The 23,488-nt window shown below is 39.8% G+C and overlaps 1 protein-coding gene across 2 annotated transcripts in view; it reads left to right on the forward strand.

The window, feature by feature from the left end:
- The first annotated feature begins 5,209 nt into the window (after positions 1-5,209).
- The window catches only part of Spopl (speckle type BTB/POZ protein like), a 55,906-nt gene continuing 37,627 nt past the window's right edge, over positions 5,210-23,488 (forward strand). For both annotated transcript variants that reach the window (XM_005346377.3, XM_026778595.1), the window contains exon 1: positions 5,210-5,433. The gene's annotated coding sequence lies outside the window, so the exon portion shown is untranslated. The remainder of the gene's footprint in view (positions 5,434-23,488) is intronic.

Below are 23,488 nucleotides of genomic sequence, written 5' to 3' on the forward strand. Positions count from 1 at the left end.
ATTCTGTCTGTGTATATGCTTGAAGGCCAGAAGAGGGCACCAGACCCCATTACAGATGGTTGTGAGCCACCATGTGGTTGCTGGGAATTGAACTCAGGACCTTTGGAAGAGCAGGCAGTGCTCTTAACCACTGAGCCATCTCTCCAGCCCTAGACTGACCATTCTAAATCTCTCAAGTTAGTATGAACTTTCCCCCCACATAAATGGATTGCCTAATTATTTTTCTGGAACAAAATATTGAGACATCATAAATTGTTAAAAAGTTTTCTCATTTAGCTCTCTTATTGTACATGTAGAATATGTAAAGTTCAGTCTTAAGTAGTATTCTGAAAATGCAGAAATCATTAATTCAAAAGTCATAGAAATATTGCAATGTCAAATGTGAATGGCTATTTCCTGTAAGTAATACTACTGAGTTACAAAATGGTATATTTTAAATTAATTGGTTAGGACATTTTGGGTTTCTTGTGTATGCTTGAAATACAGAGAAGTTACACCTTGTGAAAATGAGGTATAAAAATCCAGAGCCAATATTATCCTAAACAGAGAGAAATGAATTTATTTCCACAGAAATCATCAGGATGTCCTTTTTATCCACACTTATTAAGTATAGAACTCAAAGTCTTGGCAAGAGTAAAAAGGCATTTGCAGGAGATAAAAGGTATACAAATAGGGAAAGAGGAAGTTATAGTGCCTTTATTTGCAGATAATGTGACTTTATATGAAAAGGCCCTAAAGACACCACCAAGAAACTTCTACAGCTGATATAACTTTAAGCAAAGTAACAGGATAAAAGTTTAACATATCCAAATTAGTAGCCTTCATGTATACAGATGACACTCTTCCTGAGAAGGAATTCAGAAAAACAGTACTTTTCACAATAGTCTAAAAGTTAAAATATCTCTAGATAATGCTAGCCAAGTAACTGAAAGACTTTAATAACAAAAACTTCAAGATATTGAAGAAGATATCAGATGGAAAGGAATTTCATGTTCATGAATTAGTAGGACTAAGATTGTGAAAACAGCCATTCTACCAAAAGCAATCTATAGATTCAGTTCTGTTCTGTATTGTGGGAGTAACTGACTATGTATTCACTCTCACCTGTGGTTTCTAGCAGCAGATTTTTAGATTTAAGTGCATAACTTGGAGTAACTGCAGAAACCATGATAGTAGATGGATACCATGGAGGGTAGTAGAGATGGGATAGCTGTGTACAGTGTTTTTGAATGGTTAAATGGAAAACAATGTGCAGGAGCTTTAAGTAGAAATGAGGGCAATAAATATAAAAGAAGGAAGGACTGGGATACATCCCTCTTCCTCAAGTACTCACCACAGCTACCATAGCACTACAATCTTAAGTGTATGATACTGGCATGTATACCTTGGTAGTAACCAAACGTGCAATCCACAAGATGGAAATCATTACTGGTACTAGAAATCTAGTCAACTACCCAAGGATAGTTGTAATCATGGATCTTAAAAGAGAACCTACAATTGCTACTTTACTAAACTATCATAATACTTAACAACAATCCCAAAGCTCAAGATTTTACTCTCAGCAACACCTTTATATTCCATATGCCTTCTAACATAGGAACTATTCTAATTTCTGAAGGGAAATCTCTGGCTGACTAATACCAGACTTCTTAAATGTTGGACCTCATGTTGGAAGCACCCCAAATCACCCTCAAGATTTGTCAAAACCTAAACTCAGCCACCTATTTACCAGAAGAGAAAGAAAAGCTTATCCACTCTTGGGAGGATATCCTGATGGATAGCTATATAGTTCACCCTGCTCTCTCATATCAACCATTAGAAACCCCTGCCTCGCCGGGCGATGGTGGCGCAGGCCTTTAATCCCAGCACTCGGGAGGCAGAGGCAGGCGGATCTCTGTGAGTTCGAGACCAGCCTGGTCTATAGAGCTAGTTCCAGGACAGGCTCCAAAGCCACAGAGAAACTCTGTCTTGAAAAAACCCAAAAAAAAAAAAAAAAAAAAAAAGAAACCCCTGCCTTAGTCCTCTATACACACGGAAGCTCTTTTGTAAAAGAAGGAATACGGAATGCAGGATATGCAACAGTCACTGACTTTGAGGTACTCAGGACTATTCCTAGAAACTTGAAGTCATAAGTCACAAACAATCCCACACCAGTTTGGAATTATGATTAATAGAATGGTTTTTTATTTAAAGGGGAAAAACTTACAGATCACCATCCCAGACAACAGCCCTCCACATGATCAGGAAAGGAGTCTAGGAGCCGGAAGCCAGAAGCAAGAGAGCTAGCACAGGGCTGCTGCTATTTTTTTAAAAGCAAATCAGACCACGCCCAAGTGGGCCGGTATCTTAAAGTCTATTGGCTGAAGGAGCAGAAGCCACTCCCGCAGCAGAAACTCAAGGACAAATTAGCTGAGGCGATAGCCCTCACTGGAGCTCTAGAATTGTCCCATAGACACAGAGTCAATAATTACACAGACTCTAAATATGTCTTCTTCATCCTTTATGCTCATGCCACTGTCTGGAAAGGACATTAGGAAGTCCTCCTAACTGCTGCTGGGATCCGTGTAAAATATTATCAAGAAATTGTAAGACTTCTGGATACAGTCCTTTTACGCATCCAAGTGTCTGTGGTCCACTTTCTGGGTATCAGGGAGAGAATGACCTGGTGACCAGGGGAAATAGGATGAGAACTCTGAGGCCAAGAGATATGCATCGGGACACCTTGAATATCCCATCCTCTGCAAAGAGCTCCTGCTGCCTTTAGAAAAATCCAAGTATTACTCTGAGGAGATGACCTTTGCCCTTAAAACAGGGTGTTGTCTAGAACTCTACCCTCTGCCAAGGTATGGTAGATAACATCCAAGTGCCTTGACAAAGGCCCTACAATTGAAAAATCTTAAAGTCTTTATATCATATGTATCACCTGGAATAAGAAAACACTTATTTGAGCAAAGAAAATGTTTACAGGACAAGACTTAAGAGAGGCAGTTTAACAGGTAGTATAAGGTGTGAAATGTGTAAAAAAAAGAAGTTTTCAAACAGACTCCTGCAGTCCCCACGTACATAGAGACAAGGCATTTACCCTGAGGAAGAGTGGCAACTGGTATCCACTCCATCAGTACTAGAGGGATCTCTGGTGCACTACCTTGCTGGTCATACAGTTACAGTTTACCTCACCAAACAAAGTTTATGTTAATCATGATGTTGAGGAACTTTTCCCACTAAGCTTGCCTCTTAATGTTTCCCTGAGGTATATAATAGAGAAAACTCAAAGACTGACTTCTAAACTTAAAATGGTTGATGGAAGGCTTTTTGAACTTCTTAACTAGACAAACGGCCTCCTCCAAGGTGTACACATCTTTCAGTAGGTAATGGTGGCAGAGAAATCTTCATTGTCATTGTTACCTATGACACATGCTGCTAAGAATTCTTGGGATGATTTTCTTGCTTGTTTTCTTCCCCTCATAAGGGCAAAACTGTCCCAGCTATTTTTCTATCTGTGCTCTCGGTAGGAATTATTGTACTACAAAGTCTCCATTTTTGTATGTTACAGATGGTGTCCCACTCCTATGGCAAGTTCCAAATAGACACATCATCACCAAATGGCTGTCTTATACTCTGGATCTCAACCATCAGTTAAGTTTTATCCTGGTCCCTTAGATAGATCCTCCTCTGAGTCACTCTGACTGCTGCCCCCACGTTGTCAACCCTTTGTCAGTTCAAAGCAGCTAAGCAATCATTGCCTCCCAAACTGTTAGGCACAGCTAGGGTGATCTCTGAGAGACAGTAATGAGAGACCAGAGGTTAGACAGCCTTCCTGGTAGGCAGAAAGATAGGCATAGAGGCCTTGACTAGATTATAAGCATGCCAAATTTCCAAATTGGCCAGTTTCTTCCTCATTAACTTGACTTGAGACATAAGTCTTGAAGATTTTTTTTTTTTCGAGACAGGGTTTTTCTGTGGCTTTGGAGCCTGTCCTGGAACTCACTCTGTAGACCAGACTGGTCTTGAACTCACAGAGATCTGCCTGCCTCTGCCTCCCGAGTGCTGGGATTAAAGGCGTGCGCCACCATCGCCTGGCAAGTCTTGAAGATTTTTGTCTCCCACCAGTAAGCCCTCTGTTGATGGACTGTCAACAAGTTCAGGGCATGTCACACTACAGTTGTGAACCAATCAACCAGCCTATTTGTCTTCAAACTAACCAACCTCCAAAGTAAGGAAGTCTTAAAAATACCCAGCCCTCGAGAAAAAAACTGGATTTTGGCTTTCCAAGCCTCTCCATTTTTTCAAAAGGTCTTTTTCTTTGTACATCCATTTCCTCACCTCTCAATAACTATCTTCCCATAACTGCTGATTGTTTGTGGTGCATGAGATTTCTGTTGTCACCTGGGTATTCTGTTAACAAGGGGTAGGTCTGTGATAGTTAAATTTGTCATTCTGGTAGATCTCAGACTGACTACAAAGAAAGGACCAGACAGTCAACATTCATCATTCTGCTTCTGCACAGCGGTTGCAATATGATCAGCTGTCCCAAGCTTCCATCACCATGTCTTCATTGCTATGATTTACTGTATCATCTCACCATGAGCAAGTAAAATTACCCCCGACCGCTACTTTGTTTTTACATGGTTTTCTTCTGGTATTTTGTTGTAGGAACAAGACGAGTAACCAATGTAAGTTTGCCCATTTAAACGTTCTGGTGTCATCCATTTCTAAACTCTAAATGGCTACATAGATGAAGCACTAACCCCTGTATCCCACATTTGCTAAATTTTAATTCATTTTGGTTCAATCTCCAGTTGTTGACTGGTCTCGTAGAAAGAGACTTCTCTCTTGTATGGAAAAGTTCCCTTCAATCCCTCCAACCTAAAGAGGGATTTATCTTCAAAGATTTACCCACACTGATTTAGCTTTCAGTTATTAGTACTGACTGAGTTTGGGGCTCAGAATGGGAGGTAAGCAAACGTTACACCCCGGTGCATCCTAAAGGGCACTGGGCCCTCCTGTTTTCTTATTAGGTGGCACTTCCTGAGTTAGGAGGCATCCGGGGAAGCTTTCTACTAGGAGGTGCGAGGGCTAGGGTAGCAGCAAACTGCCTAACACTTTCAAGCCTGCAGCCCAGCAAGCAGGCACACCCGCCGCCGGAAGTTCCCAGCCTCAGAGCAGGAAGGGCTCTTCGGCGCACGCGCCCCGGTGACTAGCGGGCCGGAAACTGGACGCCCGAGCCCGAAGGCCGGGCGGGGGCTCGGGCTAAGCGCAGCCTCTGGCGGTGGCCGAGCGTGCTTACGGTGGGCGAGAAGTTTCGCAGCCTGTGAGAGCGAGGAGGGCGGCCGGGAGGAGGATGCGGCTTGGCCGGGGCGCCCGCTGCAGGAGCTCGCCGCCGCCTCAGCCTCGGCCCCCGGCGAGGGTCCGCCCGCCGCCCCGCGTGTCCGGGTAGGTGCTGCTGCCGCTGCCCGATCCCGGGCCGGCTCCGCTCGTCGCGCCAACCGCCGCCGCTGCGGCCGGTGCCCTCCGGCCCTGTCCCCGGGGCCCTCCCTCTGGCGCTTCTGCTTCCTCGGGACGTCCCTGGCCGTCCCGGAGCCCGCTGCTGTGCCCCACGTCCCCCTTCGCTCTCGTCTAACTCCCTCCTCACCTGCTTCCTTTCCCTTCCTCCCCAAAGCAAGCGGGTGCGCCCCTCTGTCGACTTCCCCTGTCCCCCTCACCTCTAGCAGGGGTACTGAAAACTGTCGTCCCTGTTAGCTCATTTTAAGGCGTCTTTTCAGTTCTCCAGACCACAGGAGTGTGCGTCTCCAACCACACACTTGCCCCTAACTGCTCTTATTTACCAGGACGTGACAGGCTAATCCCGTGATTCAGGGTCTAAGTTTTAAATATCGACAGTTTGTCTTCCCCCTTTTTTTCTTTGGCTGCTGTCTTCCCCCTAATTCTCCCTCTTCTTAAGTAGAATGTATGTTTGTGTGCTAACTCAAGGGAAAGGGATGTTAGAATTTTCTCCCTCGAAGAAATTAAAGGTCCTTGTAGAAATAAAAGCCGTCTCCTCTATTTCCACGACTGATTACTATGGTTAAGCTGTCTGCCCATTCTCCCCACGTTTCTGACATTTCATCTACATCTGAATAATTCTGGGCTTAGTTTGCCCCGTTAGGAGGCTTTTCTTATTTTCTTCTGAATTGGAATCCACTGTTTATTGTGCTGGAAACTGAAGTGGCAAAAGGCTTATAACTCCGAAAATCACCCCGCCCCCCGGATAATAAGAGTGGCAGAATATTTTAGATTATTATTCCATCATTCTTAAGAGAAGGTGTTGCCTCATGGTTAGGCGCCCAGAGAGTGTAGTTGAATTGCCAAACTCCCTACCCCTGTTCTGGGTTAGAGAAAGGCATTTAACTCCTCCAGCCTTTAATATAAACGAGATGGTAATAAAACTCTTCGGTGGTAGTAGTTACCGCACCTAAAGTACTTGGAAGTGCCTGGGAAATGGTACTTGTATCATCACTTCTTAGCCCCACTTGATGGGATTGTTGCTAATTTGATGGTAGGAAAGGAAGGTAAGAATTGATTGAGAGTTGCCCCAGGTGGTGGTGTAGTATTTCCAGCACCCAGGGAGGCAGAGGCAGGTGGATCTCTGTGAGTTCAAGGCCAGCGTGGTCTAGAGAATGAGTTCCAGAACAGCAGCAGCAGCTACACAGAGAATCCCTGTCTCGAAAAACAAACAAACAACAACAAAAAAAGAGAGTTGCTTAATTGTTTTTACTTAAGATTTTTTGATGTGTGTATGATTTGTACTGCATTATTATGTGAATTAATATTTCTTTAAAAGCTCATGGTTTTAACATTCCATTTCCTATTTTTGCATAGGAAAATTGGGGTGCCTGTTTTATGTATCTGTTTGGAATGTGTAAAATTTCAGTGTTTGAAGAACAAATGAAGTGACCTACCAGATTTTTCATACCGGGAGTTACATGATGGCTTGAGCGCTACAAGTTAAACGCTCAGATCAGGGGTGGTAGTCTTCTTCATGACTTCGCATGCCGTAACGCTCTGCCTTCATTTAGAAGATTGGCAGCTCTTGTCATCGCACCTGTTTCATGCATTCATGTCCCCGGACTTTTGCCTGACTACTAAAATTTACTCACCTCGAAGTTGTGGCATTTTTTTTCTGTATTTGTTTACCTTCTGTGAACTATCATGTAAGATATTTTTGATTCACTTCATTCTTCTAAGTAATAAAAATTTGAACTATTTGCCCTTTTAATTACACAAATATATATACGAACTTGTATTAGTTTCTTTTGTGTTTCTGAGATAAAATGCCATTACCAAAAGCAACATAATGAATTTATTTCAGTGTATAGTCTGAGGGAGAGTCCATACTGGTGGGGAAGGTATCATTGGAGGCAGTGTGAGCAAGAAGGCAAGATAATGCATATCTACCTCACGCAGAAACCAGAGAGAGCAAGAGTAGGCGTAACAAGTCTTTCTCTGTCCCACCAGCCAGCTCAACCTGTAGCTTAGGCTTGTTCCTAACTATCTCTTACAGCTCAGCGTCACCCATATTTTTAAATCTGCGTCCTACCATGTGGCTTTTTACCTTTCATTCTGTACCTTCGACTTGTCCTTAGTCTCCTGGCGTCTACTCTGTGTTCCTAGGTTCATCCCCAGTTCCTCTCTTTGCCTGGACATCTGGCTTATCCACCCTGCCTAGCTATATTGATTGTTTAGGTTTTTATTAAACAATCACAATAACACATTGTTTTACAGTGTAGTCAAATATCTTGCAACAGGTTGGAAATGGGGCAAGGCTAGAAACTCCCAAAGCCATTTCCCAATGATGTGCTCCCTCCAGCAACACTTGAACCACCTATATATTCCATAGTTCCCAAAACAGTGCTACCAGCTGGACCAAGCATCAAACACATTCTCATTCAAATCAGCACAGTACATAACTTGAAATAAAAATATTCTCCCAGGTAGCGCCTGAAATGGTTTCGTATTACCTGTGGAATGTGCATTATGCTTTGGGTGACACTGCTTTGCTAAAGTTATGCCTTGGCCTAGAACAGTCCTAAGTTTTGCACATGCAGATTCTGTCTCCTACCTTCTCTTTTGTTGTTGCTAGTATTAGTTTCCTGGTTTGCTCACATTTGCATTTGTTTTTTTGGCTTTAAGATAATGTAGGCAGCACAACTGGAAGGAAAATAACTGATATAGAATCTGACTTTTAAAGCTTTGAAACAGAGAGAAGGGAGAATATTGGCATGCAGTGTCTATCTCTTGCTTAGCACTATTTTCTAAAGGTTCAGTCCTTTAAAAATGTCTAATGAGCGTCAGTTGTGTGCCACTCATTGGAAAACACTGAAGCCCTTGGCCATGGTCCCAGCAAAAATCAAAATTTTAATACTATAATGTCTTGCAGAGTATATAGTGAATTACTCATCTCCGAAGCACCTTTCATGGTACTAGCTGTATACCACTCTTGAGAACGTTTACATCTGAGAACAAAATAGTTATTGCAGTCAGATCTTGGGGATTTAATTTCTGTAGAGAATTGGATAAGGAACGCTCTGTTAGAGAATAATGATGATGATGATGATGATGATGATGATGACCACCTCTCTGCCACCACCCTCTAGGGTGGCACTGAGAGGTGGCAGTAAGTAAGCAGATCCATTGAAATGAGGACTGGTAGTCATGTTAAAGATAATGATCAGTGACTAATGTTTATAGAACACTGTGTCATACACAAACTCATATTATTTAGACTGGGACTGCCATTCCCTTTTTGCAAAATAGGAACTTGAAACAATACTGTTTCTGTAGTTGAGTAAGCTATGCAGTGACAACGAATGACTTGGAGTCTGTTATCCTTTGCTGGCTACCGTAGGTAAGCGTTTCACCTTTCTGAATATCTCACTTAGTTTTAAAAATTGGATCTAGATGCTGAGGTTTCCTTCGGGTTGTTAGGGAAATAAAGCAGTGCTGTGGAGAGAGCACCTGGGACAGTTTATCTGAGGCCGTATGTGTGACCAGATACGGAAGGCATTTGTGTTTGATTCTCTTGCTCTTTGTCTTGTTTCAGCAACACAATAGAACGAATGTTTTTGTATGTCAGATGGCTGTTAAAGTTTTTAAAAGTTTGTGGAGTAGTTGTATTGGTAGTTCAAAGAACATGTTTGGAATGGCTTTGAATATAGCTGTAATCGTTTTTTGATGCAGCTCAGTGTTAGAATCGCGCACGTCTAAAATGCTGCTTTCTAGTCCAAGTACTTGGAGATAAAGTAATTTGAACAAGAAATGATTTAGGGTGGCAACAGTAGAGTTGAAGTAGCTTTTATTTTTCAAATATTTGAAAGACAAAATTGAGAGGACTTGGTTATAGACTAGATTTGGGATCTCCGAGAGGGGAAGGCTGGCTCCAGAAGGGTGTAGCCTGAGAGGCAAGTATCCATGACTATGTATGACAAGTATGATTGCCTCTATGCAGTGCGTGCAGAGGACAGAAGATGGCCTTGGCTTTCCTGGCAGTGGAGTTACACATGGTTGTGAGCTACCATGTCAGTGCTGGAAACTGAACCTAGCTCCTCTGCAAGAGCAGCACATGTGCCTAACCTCAGCCATCTCTGCAGACCCCAGGAAACAAATTGGAATGCAGCTGAGCAGTCAGTTAAAACTACAGAATACACTTTGGCTTTAGCAACATGCAGACAATTTTGACATTTTCAGTCAGTCCGCCCCTAAATTTTGATGATTAAATTCTGTTTTAATTGCCAAAGTTACCACTATAAACATAAGAGGGGGGAATCTATAACCATATTTTCCTTCCTGAGCTTAGGCCCATTTTTTTAAGTGACACTTGGATTATATACATATCTGCACTCCCTACCCCTTAGTAATTTAAAGTCATTTTTAGAAGACTCACCATTAGCTACGAGGTCCAGATTTAGGTGTGCAGTTAAGAATTTGGAGGGTCGATAACAGTGGAGAGGTAGAAGTATGTTTGTTACTCTGGTGTGACTAGTGCTGTCAGAGCAGTTTTGTTAGAGTTGCCTTGGAAAAAGTGGTGTTGGGTCAGCGTGTTTATCAGCCATTGGACTTAGGTGGAGTCGGTAGCATAGTATCTGAGAAGGGTAAAGAAATCCTGCAGGTGTTTTGACAGCATGTCTAGGCAGAGGTTATTAATGCTGTAGCTGGCAAAGCCTTGGTTGAGTAGGGTCCCAGTCAAGGAAAACAGTGATGTGAAGGAAAAAGTACTTAAGATGTATCTTACGTTGTTTTGAGGTAATCTCTTTTGGTAGGTACGGCCCGCCTTGGACTTTAGTCGCTCATGCAGTGAATGAATATGTTCAATCATTGCATGCCCAGTAAAATGGGTTTCAAATTGTTGTTACAGCCCTCACCCCCACTATGTGTGTGTGTGTGTGTGTGTGTGTGTGTGTGTGTGTGTATTGTGTGTGTATGTGTGTGTATACATACGTACTTGCCACGGTGCATATGTAGAGGTCAGAGGACATTGAGGGAGTGATTTCCTTCCTTCCACATAGGTTCCAGGGATTGAACTCAGGTCGTTAGGCTTGGTTGTAGGTACACTAAACTGCTGAGCCCGCTCACAGAAACATGGAAGTACTGTCTTTAAAACGAGAGAGAGGCTCTATATAATGTGCTACTGGAACGCTGTGTTATTCTAATCTAAGTAGTCTCCATAAATTTTGTTATAAAGTTGTGACTTTTGAAATTTCCTTTTGCAATTTATTATCACTTTTAATATCTGCTGCTCCTGTGTTCTTCCTGCTTTTTAGTTCTGTAGGTCATATTAAGAATTGAGCTTTTCATATGTTCTGGAGTTGTTGTCGTCTTTATCTCTTAATTACTGGAATAATATCTGAATTGTGAAACATAATTATATGCAACCAAACTTTCCATAGCTAAAACTCCAAATTTAAAACTTAAAGGACTAGATGTGGTGGCACACACTTGTAATTCCATCATCCAAGAGGCTGAGATAGGAAGATTGTCAGTCCCAGGGACTCAGGGACTAGATAGTGAAGCAGTTTCTCTAAATACATAAAGCAATATTGTCCTCAGAGCATTGTCTCAAATTCTGCTTGTCATAGGTTGCATACATCCCTACCTTGAAAGTGTGCTGGTAATAGCACCTTTAATAACACCTGTAGAACAATAACATATTTAGAAAACGTGTTCCCCCACCTTTGGGAGAATAAGTAGCTGAGGGGAAGGAAGGCTGTGAACTGGGGGAGTTTAGGGTAGGGGAGATTATGGGAAGAGCTGGGATGCTAGCATGGACTTTGAAATGTGTAATTTGTGATACTGAGGGAACCTGGAGGGCAGCAGAGGTGTGGTATGCCATATCCATTTGTCCCTTTTGGCAGTGATTACTTTAATGGGTCCTTTGGTAGAGGGAACTGGCTTCACAAGTTCCTGAGGAATGCTGGCTTTTGTCTTGCCACCAGGAAATGGAGGTTTTTTTTTGAACCTGACAATTTACTGTTGGTTATGATTTTTCTACTTTGTTTTGGGGAATTTTCTGTTTATGACAAATACTTATTTGTACTTTTCTTGTAGTGTTCTATTTGGTTTAGTATTAAGGTTATGATAGGTTGGATCTTCCAACAGTTTGTAAAGAATTGTTCTAATTTATTTTTTATTATTTCTTTTATCTTTAGGATTATAATTACATCATTTCTTTCTCCTCCCTTTAAACCCCTTTGTTTTCCTTTGTTATCTACAGTTGTGTGTACAGACTGAGGCCTTGTGGTCTTTTCACTTTATGCTGAACCATGGCTGTTGTTGTGTCTGCACAGCTCATGTTTAGACTTGATGAGCACAGCTGCTGACCTTATGGGAGAGAATTTCACATCAAACTCCCTGAGTTTGCTAGCTTTTATAATCTTTCTGCTTCATCTTTTACAATGTTTCTGAGCCTTGTGTGTTCAGTATACATGCAGTTTGTTTCTTAAAAAATATCATTTTAGTCTGTACTTTTTGACTCCACAAATATATGAGGTCAACTATATATTCATTCATTGTTAATAGCTTTTAAATTTTTTTCCTTTTTCTTTCTTTTTTTTTTTTTTTTTTTGGTTTTTCAGGACAGGTTTTGTCTGTAGCTTTGGAGCCTATCCTGGAACTAGCTCTTGTAGATCAGGCTGGCCTCGAACTCACAGAAATCTGCCTGCCTTTGCTTCCCAAGTGCTGGGATTAAAGGCGTGCACCACCACTGCCTGGCCAATAGCTTTCTTTTTAAAGGTTGTTTTGGTACATCCACAAATTTTAATAAGTTGTCTTTTAATTTCATTTAATTTAGTGTATTTAGCAATGTTTTAATGTCCAGGTGTTTTGAAATTTCTCAACCATCTCTATCTTTGATTTGTAGTTTAATTCCACTGTGGTTTATGAGTAGTATATATAATTTATGCATCTGTAATCTTATAATAGTGAGCTGTAATTCTTGTTCTTTCATATTCTGTCACATTAGCTTTATATCATATCTTATTTTTTTTTTAGCTATCCTAATTGCTATAAAATGATACTGCATTGTGAATAGGTTTTCTTGAAATACACATGACTTCTTTCCTTATAGACAAACTCAGGGAAAATGGAGCAGAGACCTGTGTAGTCTCACAAAGTCTGTAAGATGGTCTCAGTTGACCAGATGCAGAATATGAAACAGATTTCAATGTTGTTTGAGGAAAATAAGATTCTCATAAAAATGATAACTTCCCAATATAATTTGTTAGTGTTTGGCAAATGATACATGTCTGTGTAATTTACTACACATGGAACAGCTCTTCAAACTTTGCAAGCAAGTCAAGTTTTTAGGCACTTATTGAGTTAATCTGCGATATTGCTACAGCTTTAATTACACAACAGTGTAATATACTGACTGGTGACCTACTACCAATGTTGTGATTGTCTCTTTTCTTCTTCTGTAAGATTTTGTTGCATTTTAAGGAGAGAAACACTGTTACATGAGTTTACTGTTTCCAGAACTGAAAATGACCAAATATTGAGAGATTAAATTTCACTATGGGCTCATAACATGCTTATTTTAATATTTAATTTTTTGTTATATGTTTTAAATTTACATTTCACTGAAGGTTACTAGGTTTTAATTTTCTAATTGGAATTAAAGTCACAAAATATTACAATGTATCTTTTGATTGTGACTATTATAGTTAAACTCTTACTGATTTAATATTTTATTCTTTGATAATTTCATACATTCATGCAGTGTAGTTTGCTCATATTCACCCCACTTTGCTCAGTGTTCCCCTGCTTAAGCTTCTCTGAGGAGGTCTGGGAGCTGTATTGATCTGTTGCTATAGAGGTATATATTCAGAGGGCAATTTGGTGCTGTGCCCATTTTGAAAGAAAGTTGTCTCAATTAGGGTTATCATTGCTGTGATGAAACACAATGATCAAAGCAGCTTGGGGAGGAAAGTGTTTATTTGACTTACATATCACAGTCCATTGAGGGAAGCCAAGGCAGGAACTCAGACTGGGAGGGCAGAAACGTGGAGGCAGGAGCTATTGCACGTTGTTGCTGTTAAATGGCTTGCTCTTCATGACTTGCTTAACTTGCTTTTTTTTTTTTTTTTTTTTTTTTTTTTACAGAACTCAGGAAACCATCTCAGGGGTGTCCCTACCCACAGTGCCCTACAGGCTGTCTGTTTAGAGCCTGATCTTCTGGAGGAATTTTCTTAATTAAGGTTCTCTCCTTTCAGAAGACTATAGCTTGTGTCAAGTTGACATAATACTAGCCAGCACATAAGTTCTTTCCTAGGGCTCATGAGCTCTCTTGCCATGAGCTCTTGACCAGATTTACAGTACCAGGTATGCATTTTCTCCTGGGTAGCTGTTCATAAATTGAATCAGAAAACAATTGAATATTATAAGCTTACCTTAAAATATTTATGTCACTATTGTATCATATACATATCATGCCAGGCAGGTAGTTATTTTAGCTTCTAGGCTTCACAGATAGGTAAGACTGTTGATATTTCTCTTTCAGCAGCATTCATAGCTGTAAATGGCAGTTTCTCTGCTCTCTTTGTCCCATAGACACTTCCAAATAATCATTTAGAGGCTTAAATTAATTAGTAATGCTTCACCAATAGCTCAGACATAGTACTAGCTAACTCTTACATTTAAGTTAACCCATATTTTTATGCTTTGTCATGTGACTCAAGGCTTTTTACCTCATTTTCAACATGTCCTGCTTGTTTGGTGACTGACTGGCATCTCTCTTGATTCCACCCCTTCTCATCTGAGTTCTCAGTTTGATTGTTCTGCCAAACTTCTCCTGGTTGACTATTGGTCAGCTAACTTTTATCATTAACCAGTGGGAACAATCCATATTCACAGCATACAGAAAGATCATCCCACAGCACGTAGCACCCTGTTGTACTATGAAAGTTAGCCATCAGGAAGGACGCTTCCCAGTCAGTATCCACTAGAATTCTCTGTGTGCCCTGAGATCAAAATGTGAAGTATCTTCCCAGGAGGGTCTGGTGGGCATCCAAGAACAGTGGTAATAGCCTGTAATATTTGTATTTATTTTTGGATGTGGGAGGTCTAAACTCTTATTGAATATAGGCTATATTAGATCCTCCCACATTGATCAGTAATAAAGGAAATGTTTACAAATGTGGCTACAGCTAATCCAGTGGAGGCATTTTTTTTTCAATCGAGGTTCCTCTTGCCAGATGACCATAGTGTGTGTCAATAACAACAATAACAGCAAACCTAACCTGGACAAACACTGAGGATTAAGAGCTGCAAATTCATTCCTGCCATGAGTGGTATTGGAGATATATTTGATGCTGCTCCTTTTATTGGATTCTTTGAGTTCTAACAAAAAGTATATTTCTGTAGCTTGTGTTATTCTTTAATTGCCAGGTAGGAGTAAGTGACAACTACGGATATTATCCAGGCATCTCTAGTGGAACAGAACGGATAGCATAAATATATATATTTAAAGGGGACTTACAGGTTGTAGTCTGGCTAGCCAAGCAGTGGCCATCTCTTGACATAAAGGCTAGGAATAGCTGCTTAGTCCACAAGGCTGAATGTTTTAGCTGGTCTCTAGACTATATTGGAATCCCAAAGAAGGCTCTAATGCCAGTTAAGGAATGAATTTACCTGTGAGAGTGAGGCCAAGCAGGCTAGAAGCAAAACTTAGCTTCTCACTTGTTCTTTTACATGTGTTGCCACTAGAATGTGTAGCCCAGATTTAAGGTGGAACTCTAATCTCAAATGATCCAGATTTGGTAGGTCTTCCCATCTCAAATAATTCAGTGAAGACACTCTCAAAAATGTGTCCAGCTGCTTCACTTTTAGTTGATTCCAGATATTGTGAAGTTGACAGCCAAGATCAGCCATCACAAGTGTGGAAGGGTATATGAATTGAAAAAACTGGTCAATTCATCTTAGAGCACGCCTACTGGCTCTGTTTAATAAATCTGTGTGGCATGATGGAGCTATTACTTTATAGGTCTGTGAACAGTTAAAGTGACTCTAGAACAGCCTTGGAATTGTATTAATAATTTTACAATTTAAGTTGCAATAGGTATGTTTGTCTAGGACCTACCATTATGAATAGTCTGAAAGCTCTTGTGATATTTAAATATAATCTCTTCAACTAGTTATTTCATCATTTGGTAATACTTTTACTTTGAAGCAGATCATTTGACAGCTGTGAGTTTTAAAAAGCACTAATTAATGAAATCTATGCTCCTTGAAAGCTGTTATTCTGTTTTTTTGGTTTTTTTTTTTTTGGAGCCTTTTTGTGCTTTATTCATCAGCTCAAATAAAGGTGGTGATGTTGAGGAATAGAGGATTTGCCTGGAGACGATGGGAATGGAATAGAAGAGTGTGTTGTTAAGCATACCCTCTAGAAAGTGTTGGAGTGATACCATGTGAATTTCATGTTTGATAAAGAAGATAACTGTAAGAAAAACTGGTGACAGAGCAGAGATGTATTAGTAGAAAGGTATTAAAGGATTAAATCTGCTATAAAACAGTAAAGCAGGATTTATTTTCAGAGCTAGTAAAGCTATCCAACAAGTTTACATGAGAAAGATTGATAGCATGTTAAGTAGATGAGATTTAGAAGGCCAAGGAATTTGTTGCTAGTAGGTTGAAAATCAACAGGTAGATCTGTGAGAACTCCGGGTTTGCTGCATACCTCTTTGCCCTTGGTACTGGCCACCCCACACACTTACTGAATACAACTATTGCGCTTGCAGCCCCATGAGCTGCAGAAAAGGTGGCTCCATGCTGCAGGCCTGGCATGCTTGCCTGATCCTGCAGGCAGACTGAGGACCAATCAAACTGCAATGACATGTTCCTTTGTGTGCTGCAGCTGCACTCCCATTGGGTTGCTGCCCAGTCTCTAGCCTCCTCTCGCTGCACTGCTCTGCTCCACCGTCTTTTCTTCCAATATCATGAGACCACTTTTTAAATGCATCTTCCCATAGGACCTGCCTTATTTATTTATTTATGCTCAGCAGACTCACCCTCCTCAGTTGCATCTCCCCTAGAGTCTCCAGCCCTTTGTTTTTTTAAGTTAACAAAGTTATATACATAGATTTATAGGAGTCACTTTAGTGAGCTTTGATGGAGGTATTCAACAACTCAATAGAGATATAGATCAATCCCATAGTTCCATGAAGTTCCCTCGGGTTATGTAATTCCTGGGAGAATGCTTGGGTATCAAGGACCTTCACTTCACGGATTAAAAAGTAGATAAAGCTGTTAAGAGATAAGCACCATGAGAGCATCTAAGTTAATAGCCAATAGAAAAACAGATGGGGGCCCAATGATAAAGAGTAAAAAAGCAGGGATAAGCCTAAAAACCTTATTTGAGTAAAATTCTTTCATTGTTCCTGATAATGCTGTTTTCTAAGTTAATTCTATTTTTGAGTTTTATATTAATACACAAATAAGACTAGAAGTGCTTTCTCTGTACCAGACTCTAGTAAATATCTTGTGTGTGTTCCTCTTGAACACACTAGAATTTTGAATTTATTATTCTCCTGTTATGAATAGGAAAGTGAGGCTTAGAGAGTCCACACTGCTTTTGAAACTAAATCTAATATCTCAACTTTGATAATATTCTCTGAATTATTCTTTTAAGAGTAGCTTAACTTTGTGCTTTTTTTTGAAGGCAGTAAATTATGTATAGCTTTTTGAAGTATGTCATTCTTTAGCAGTGGCCTAATTTAAAGTCTAGTTAATAATAAATTTGACTTATTATACCAAGCATATAGATGAAAATATAGTAATCAAAAGGAACTTCAAATTGAAAAAGTAGTCATATTTTCAACTAGAAATTATGAGTTTATTTTCTGATTTCCTGACGTTTTAGAAAAAAAATCTATACCGTATTATGTCAGGTATTTTTTGCATTTAAAATTTTCTTATCTGAAGTAGGCTCTTCACATGGCTTTTTAAATATCTTTATTCAAATTTTAGTGATTACATTAATATTTTAATATTTCATTTTATGTGTTTGGGTGTTTTGTATATATAAATCTCTTGAAACCACATGCAGCCTGATGCTCTAGGAGGTATTAAAGACAGTTGTGGGGTGCTGGAAATCTACTCCACTTTATCTGACAGAGCAACAAATGCTCTTACCCACTGAGTCATCTCTCTACCCCCCCTCCCCATTCACAGTACTTTTTTAGAAGTGAAATAATATCTATAGACATAAAGTTTAAGGCATGGAGCAAAACCTTACTGATTATTGTATAATTAACTGCAGTATAGTTTGTAATTCATGAAGAAGCATTAAGGAAATGGTCAGGTAGCTTGTGAGCAAATTATTTTACTAAGAAAAAGGCTGAGTTTTATCACAGAACTGATATTGAAGAAAAGCAAACTAGCCCTATTTTTATGCACATTGCCTTTCAGTCATGTCCAGTTCCATATGGTACCAGTGTCCCACACACAGTGAACTTAGGCAGTTGACCAAGGGGGAGTTTAAGTCATGAACCAGCTTCTGTTAACATAACCTCCAGAATGAAGTGTAGCTTCAGGTAGATTAAGGATCCATAGGTGTGGCTAGCCTATGTACGCTCATCAGCAAGCTTCATCCAGGCCATGCCTTCAGAATCAGCTGCTTCATGCATAACTGACACCTGCTAGAAAACCTCTCCAACTTCAAGGCCATGGTCATCTATGTGTGTACCTGTCAGAGAGTGGGAACATCATGCAGCTGACAGGGAAGGGCATGTCATAGAGCCACTGCACTTGTCATCAAATGGAGGAGCAACAGCTGAACTTGGATAATGATACCTAAGAAGGTGTGCTAGTGCCTCCTTGGGCTGCAGATATGCAAACCAATCCAGTATGGTGGCCTGTGGTTCCAAGTGATACTTCTACAGTCACAAGAACTACATCAATTTAGATGGGGACCAACAAGTCCTCTAGCCAGGTAGGTATGACAGCCCAGGGATCCATAACTACAACACCAGACTGGGAACACACAGTATGTCAGCTCTTCTCTGCCCCTAAAGAAGGTCTACCTGTATGCAGGGTCCTGACAGGAATGGCCATGTCTGAAGGGGCAGATATATGACACTCTATTGCCTGCAGGGCTCCATCTAGGGGCAGTTATCCAGGCGAGGCCCTGGAGCACCCCCACCACCACCAGGAAAAGACTGGCCACTGTGAACTGTTTCTTATTCCCTTTAAGATGAGAACTATGTTTTTACATTGACAGTTATGGTGCCTAACCCCAGGTCCTGAGAATGACCCACTTTTCATGGGATGACTCTCATGAATGGAAGCCGAGTACCTGAACGGACTCATTGAATACAGTGTATCAGGTGTTTTGTCCTCAGGTGGATTATTAGTGAGTTTTTCAGGGCTCTGGATCCCTGTTAGTTTGGTCGATGATCCATTTTTTTTTGCACTCTGAGCTGGTTAAGAAGGATCCTATTTTATTAGGTACCATTTTTGTCTGCTTTCAAGGTATTTGGTTTACAGTATCTGATTTGGTTGCTTTGTGAGTAAGCACCTTGATCTTGATATTTGGTTTGATTTGCTTACTTGCTTTTGGATCCCTAAAGGCATTTTGAATTCTGGTTTTTAGCTCATTTCCAGTATTGTTCAGTTTTGAAATTTTGAAAACATTTTGGTTTTTGTGTTGTCTTGGTTTTTCTTATCATTGAAAGGTTTTGATTTCTTATTTCTTATCATTTGTCTTTTGTCTCCTGATATTCCTTAAATGCACAATTCTGCATTTTCCTGCTGCTTCTCCTGTGAACGTGCCAGGCCTTTAACTTAGGAATTTTATGAGGGCCTAATGATAAAGATAGCAGGCTAAAGGCCTGGCAAGGGCACAAGAAAAAACAAGCGTCTAGTCTATAGATTAAACTTCAACTCCACAAAGATTTTGTTTAATTCTTCTTATCCAAATTGTACTAAAGAGATCAATGACTAATAATAATATTAATGATGTTTTATATTTTAAGTACTGCTTTTCTTAATTTAGTTGTTATCTAAAATGTTCCATATACAGTCTGCAAAGGTTAAACATTAATTAATATTTTAGTTATGTAAAGGAGAGACAACACTACAGTAACTCCTTTTTAAAGTACCATTTCTATCCGCTTAGATATAAATGAGATAGTTCATCAAATGCAAGTAACTGTAAATAGAGGGAGCTGTATATCAATACAGTAAATTTTGTTGTAGACATTTGTTTCATCCATAATCTTCACTCCATTAGGCCAAATTGTGTTCATTATTATTTAATTTTAGACACAATAATCTATGTCACATGTAAATATTATGTCAGATAGAAAGGGTGAAAAAAATTCAGACCTGAATCCTAATGGCTAATAGGTTTTATATGATCCAGCAGTTTCCTTCTTAATGGCCTTTGTGAGCTGTTTCTCTCTTCTAAGAGTGCTGTCTTGCCCACTACTCAGGCTTATCTACATTCAGTGATGGGAATAAGATTCCTAGCTGTGAGAGACCTTATAATAGTTAATAAGCAACACATGACTCTCGAATGCACAAAATGTGATGTTTGGCTAACAGGATGAACTCTGAATGAAAACTTATGAAAATAAGCTGTTTGGACTGTGAACAAAAACTTCTGAAAGGAGTCTGAAGAGACTGGTTGGTTACAGTTTCAGTACTGTGGAGATAGAATGTTCTAGGTCCAGAGGCTAATTATTTTGGACTAAGTTCTGGCCCTCTGGAACAGCCATTCCTTGCCAACCTCTGTATTAGAACTAATATCTTGTGACAGTAGATCTAAAAAATTCTCTCTCACACACTCAGATTGTTGCTACATGAAGATGTGAGATTAAATTATAATTTGCAATTTGTTTCTTTAATTGAAATGTCTTTAAAAACTTAAAATTCCATAAATGTATTATTCATTTTGCGAACTTGTATCAACTTCATACATGGTTTGCTAAGATAGTTACAATTTGGGTAATTTTTGACTTCTCATAGCTTTAAACCATTGGTTAAAATTTTCAAAATGTTGTAAATAGATACTAAAGTAAATGTGTTCTTATTGACTTCATGAACTTGAAGATGATGGTTTAGAGTTAAGAGCATCCTTCAGTGACCCTGTCCTTTTCATTATGCTTGTGTTACTTACATACATCGTCACCCACACATGTGTACATATATTTGAGTAAGAACAAATTTTAGTCAATTTAAACTTTTTATAAAAAAAGAGGGTCAGATTTCTGCTGCCTTGCTTATTCTCTTAAACAGAATTGAAATGTAAAAAATTATACCTAAAACACCTGAGTGCATATTAAATTGAAAGTAGGGACTGTCTGCTTCTTTCTGTAGGACCCAAATCAGTGTAGGCGCCTTACAGATACTCACGGAGTTAATGATTAAGAGAAAGTGTATGAATACATGAATGAGTAATTTGAAAATAATTCAGAGATTATGAGGTTGGCATGGTGAGTAGTCTGCCTACTGCTCCGATTCAGTGTGCTGTTTGCATTCTGCAGGTGTTAAAAAGACTGTCACTCAGACTGTCTGAGGGTTTCTGTTGCTGTGATGAAACACCATGACCAAAAATCAAGTTGGGGAGGAAAGGGTTTATTTGACTTCCTTCCATATCATTGTTCATTATCGAAGGACAGAAATTTAGACAGGTTAGGAACTCAGAGGCAGAAGCTGATACAGAGGTATGGAGGAGTGCTGCTTCTGGTTTGCTCCCTATGGCTTGCTGAGCCTGCTTTCCCATAGAACTTAGGACCACCAGCCCAGGGAGGGAGCCACCCACAGTGGGCTGGTTCAATCACTAACAATTAAGAAAATGCCTTACAGATGGAGTTTATGGAAGCATTTTCTCAATTGAGGGTCGCTTCTTTCAGATAACTACCTTGTGGCAAGTTCAATCAAAACTAGCCACCACATAGACTGCTAAGTAAAGCTGATTTTAAAAATTGCTGTTAACTGTCTTTTGGAAATGATCTTTAAAGGTGAAACATCTTTCTTTATTTATCTTAAGAATACATATCTATAAACACAAATGCTGTGGGCTTCTATACAAATTCTATACATATTCAGTATGCCCTGTATCTGTGTAGTTATACAAGTAATAAAACATTTGGACGTTTTTTTGTTCCAAACTTGACACAGATATTATTACATTACAAAGGATGATTTTAAAAATGATACCCGAAGATCTCGTGGCATGAATGTATTATGGTACCAGGCATACACATGTTCTGGATGGCCTGTAGCTGATTTTTAGAAAGAATATAGAGTTGGGATATTTCTGTTAATTTATGTAGAGCTAAATAGGACCTAGTGCTTTTTTTTTTGTTTTTTTTTTGGTTTTTCGAGACAGGGTTTCTCTGTAGCTTTGGTGCCTGTCCTGGAACTAGCTCTTGTAGACCAGGCTGGCCTCGAACTCCCGGAGATCCGCCTGCCTCTGCCTCCCGAGTGCTGGGATTAAAGGCGTGTGCCACCACCGCCCGACAGGACCTAGTGCTTTTAAAAGTATTTTTGTTTTTGAAATTTTCATAAGTGTATATAATATATTCTCATCATATCCACTTGTCTGGCTCTTCTTAGATAACTCCTAAGAAGCCCCACCCAACTTCATGTCCTTTTAACAATTTTAGTTTTCTATTACATTGTTTGTTTGTGTGTGTGGACATGTGTGCCGTGGTGTAACAATTTTAGTTTTCTATTACATTGTGTGTGTGGACATGTGTGCTGTGGTGCACACGTGGAGGTGAGAGAGACATCTTTGGGAAATCAGTTTCCTCTGCTCTGTCTTGGTTCTAGGGATCAAACTCAGGTCATCAGGCTTGATGGCTTACCCATCGCATCCTCCCCACTCCCTTAGTTACCCAGTGAGTCCAGGTAGTGCATGTGGGTGTGAGGGCATTGGTGCATGAGCAAATAGTCTATTGTAATACCCCAGTGAAAAATTACTCTTTCTTCACAGTAGCAATCAATTGCCAGTATGGTTCCTTAGCTGGATATAAGGCCTCAGGGACTGCCATCTCTCACTTCTAGATTGCAATTGTGGCTGCTTTGATTTGGTTCAGCTATAAGGACCACATTATGTCTAGAAGATAACATTTCGTAGCACTTCTTCCTGTTCTCAGGCACTTTCATTCTCTCGGCCCCCTTTTTGGAACTATTCCCTGAGCTATGTAGGAATAGGGAGGGAGAAAGAGGCTGTGTCTTATTGAGCACACATGATCACTTCTTCTCAGCACTTTGACAAGTTATGAATCTCATTAAATACTATCTACTACAGAAAGAGGCTCTTCTGACTGTTGGGATTAGCACAGGTTTATATGTATAAATATAAATGTTTGGAAGGCTGTTTGGCAACATGATTTAGCAAAACAACAGTGGACCCTCACAACACACACACAGTTACACACACAGTTTTACACACATACACACAGTTTTACATACATACACACACACACACACACACACACACACACACACACACACACACCCTGCACACTCCAGGGGTTATGGGATGATAGGACTGTTTATGAGCTGCCTGACAATCAAATATAGTTTCTGTTTTTAAAATTGGCATACTGGATATGTACTTCTTCCCCCTTGCTTAAAATATACTTTTTAAAATGGAAGTTCCAGTCATACAAGTCTTTCAGTTACAGAGGGAAATTGCTGACCAACACTAAGTTCTGTTCCTGAACCGTGCCTGCCTGTAGTTGTGTTAGTAGGTTTCTGTGAAAGTTCTCTTCCTTGGCTCTGGTCAGTGTTACCATCTCTGAGTAACAGTCTTGTTTCCTTCCTTACAACTCAATTGCCAAGTCCTTCCGCTAATTTATATCATCAAAATATTTATATAATGCTCTATATTTTCTTCAGTATTTTCTGAGTCAGTGTTAAAATATTTAATCCTAGAAATATGTGAATACATGCACACAGCAGAAAAAAAAAGTTGGTCTCATAAAATAGCTATATTCCTTTCTATACTATT

Source organism: Microtus ochrogaster, chromosome 4 (genome assembly GCF_000317375.1).
Source record: "Microtus ochrogaster isolate Prairie Vole_2 chromosome 4, MicOch1.0, whole genome shotgun sequence".
NCBI classification, from domain to species: Eukaryota; Metazoa; Chordata; class Mammalia; order Rodentia; family Cricetidae; genus Microtus; species Microtus ochrogaster.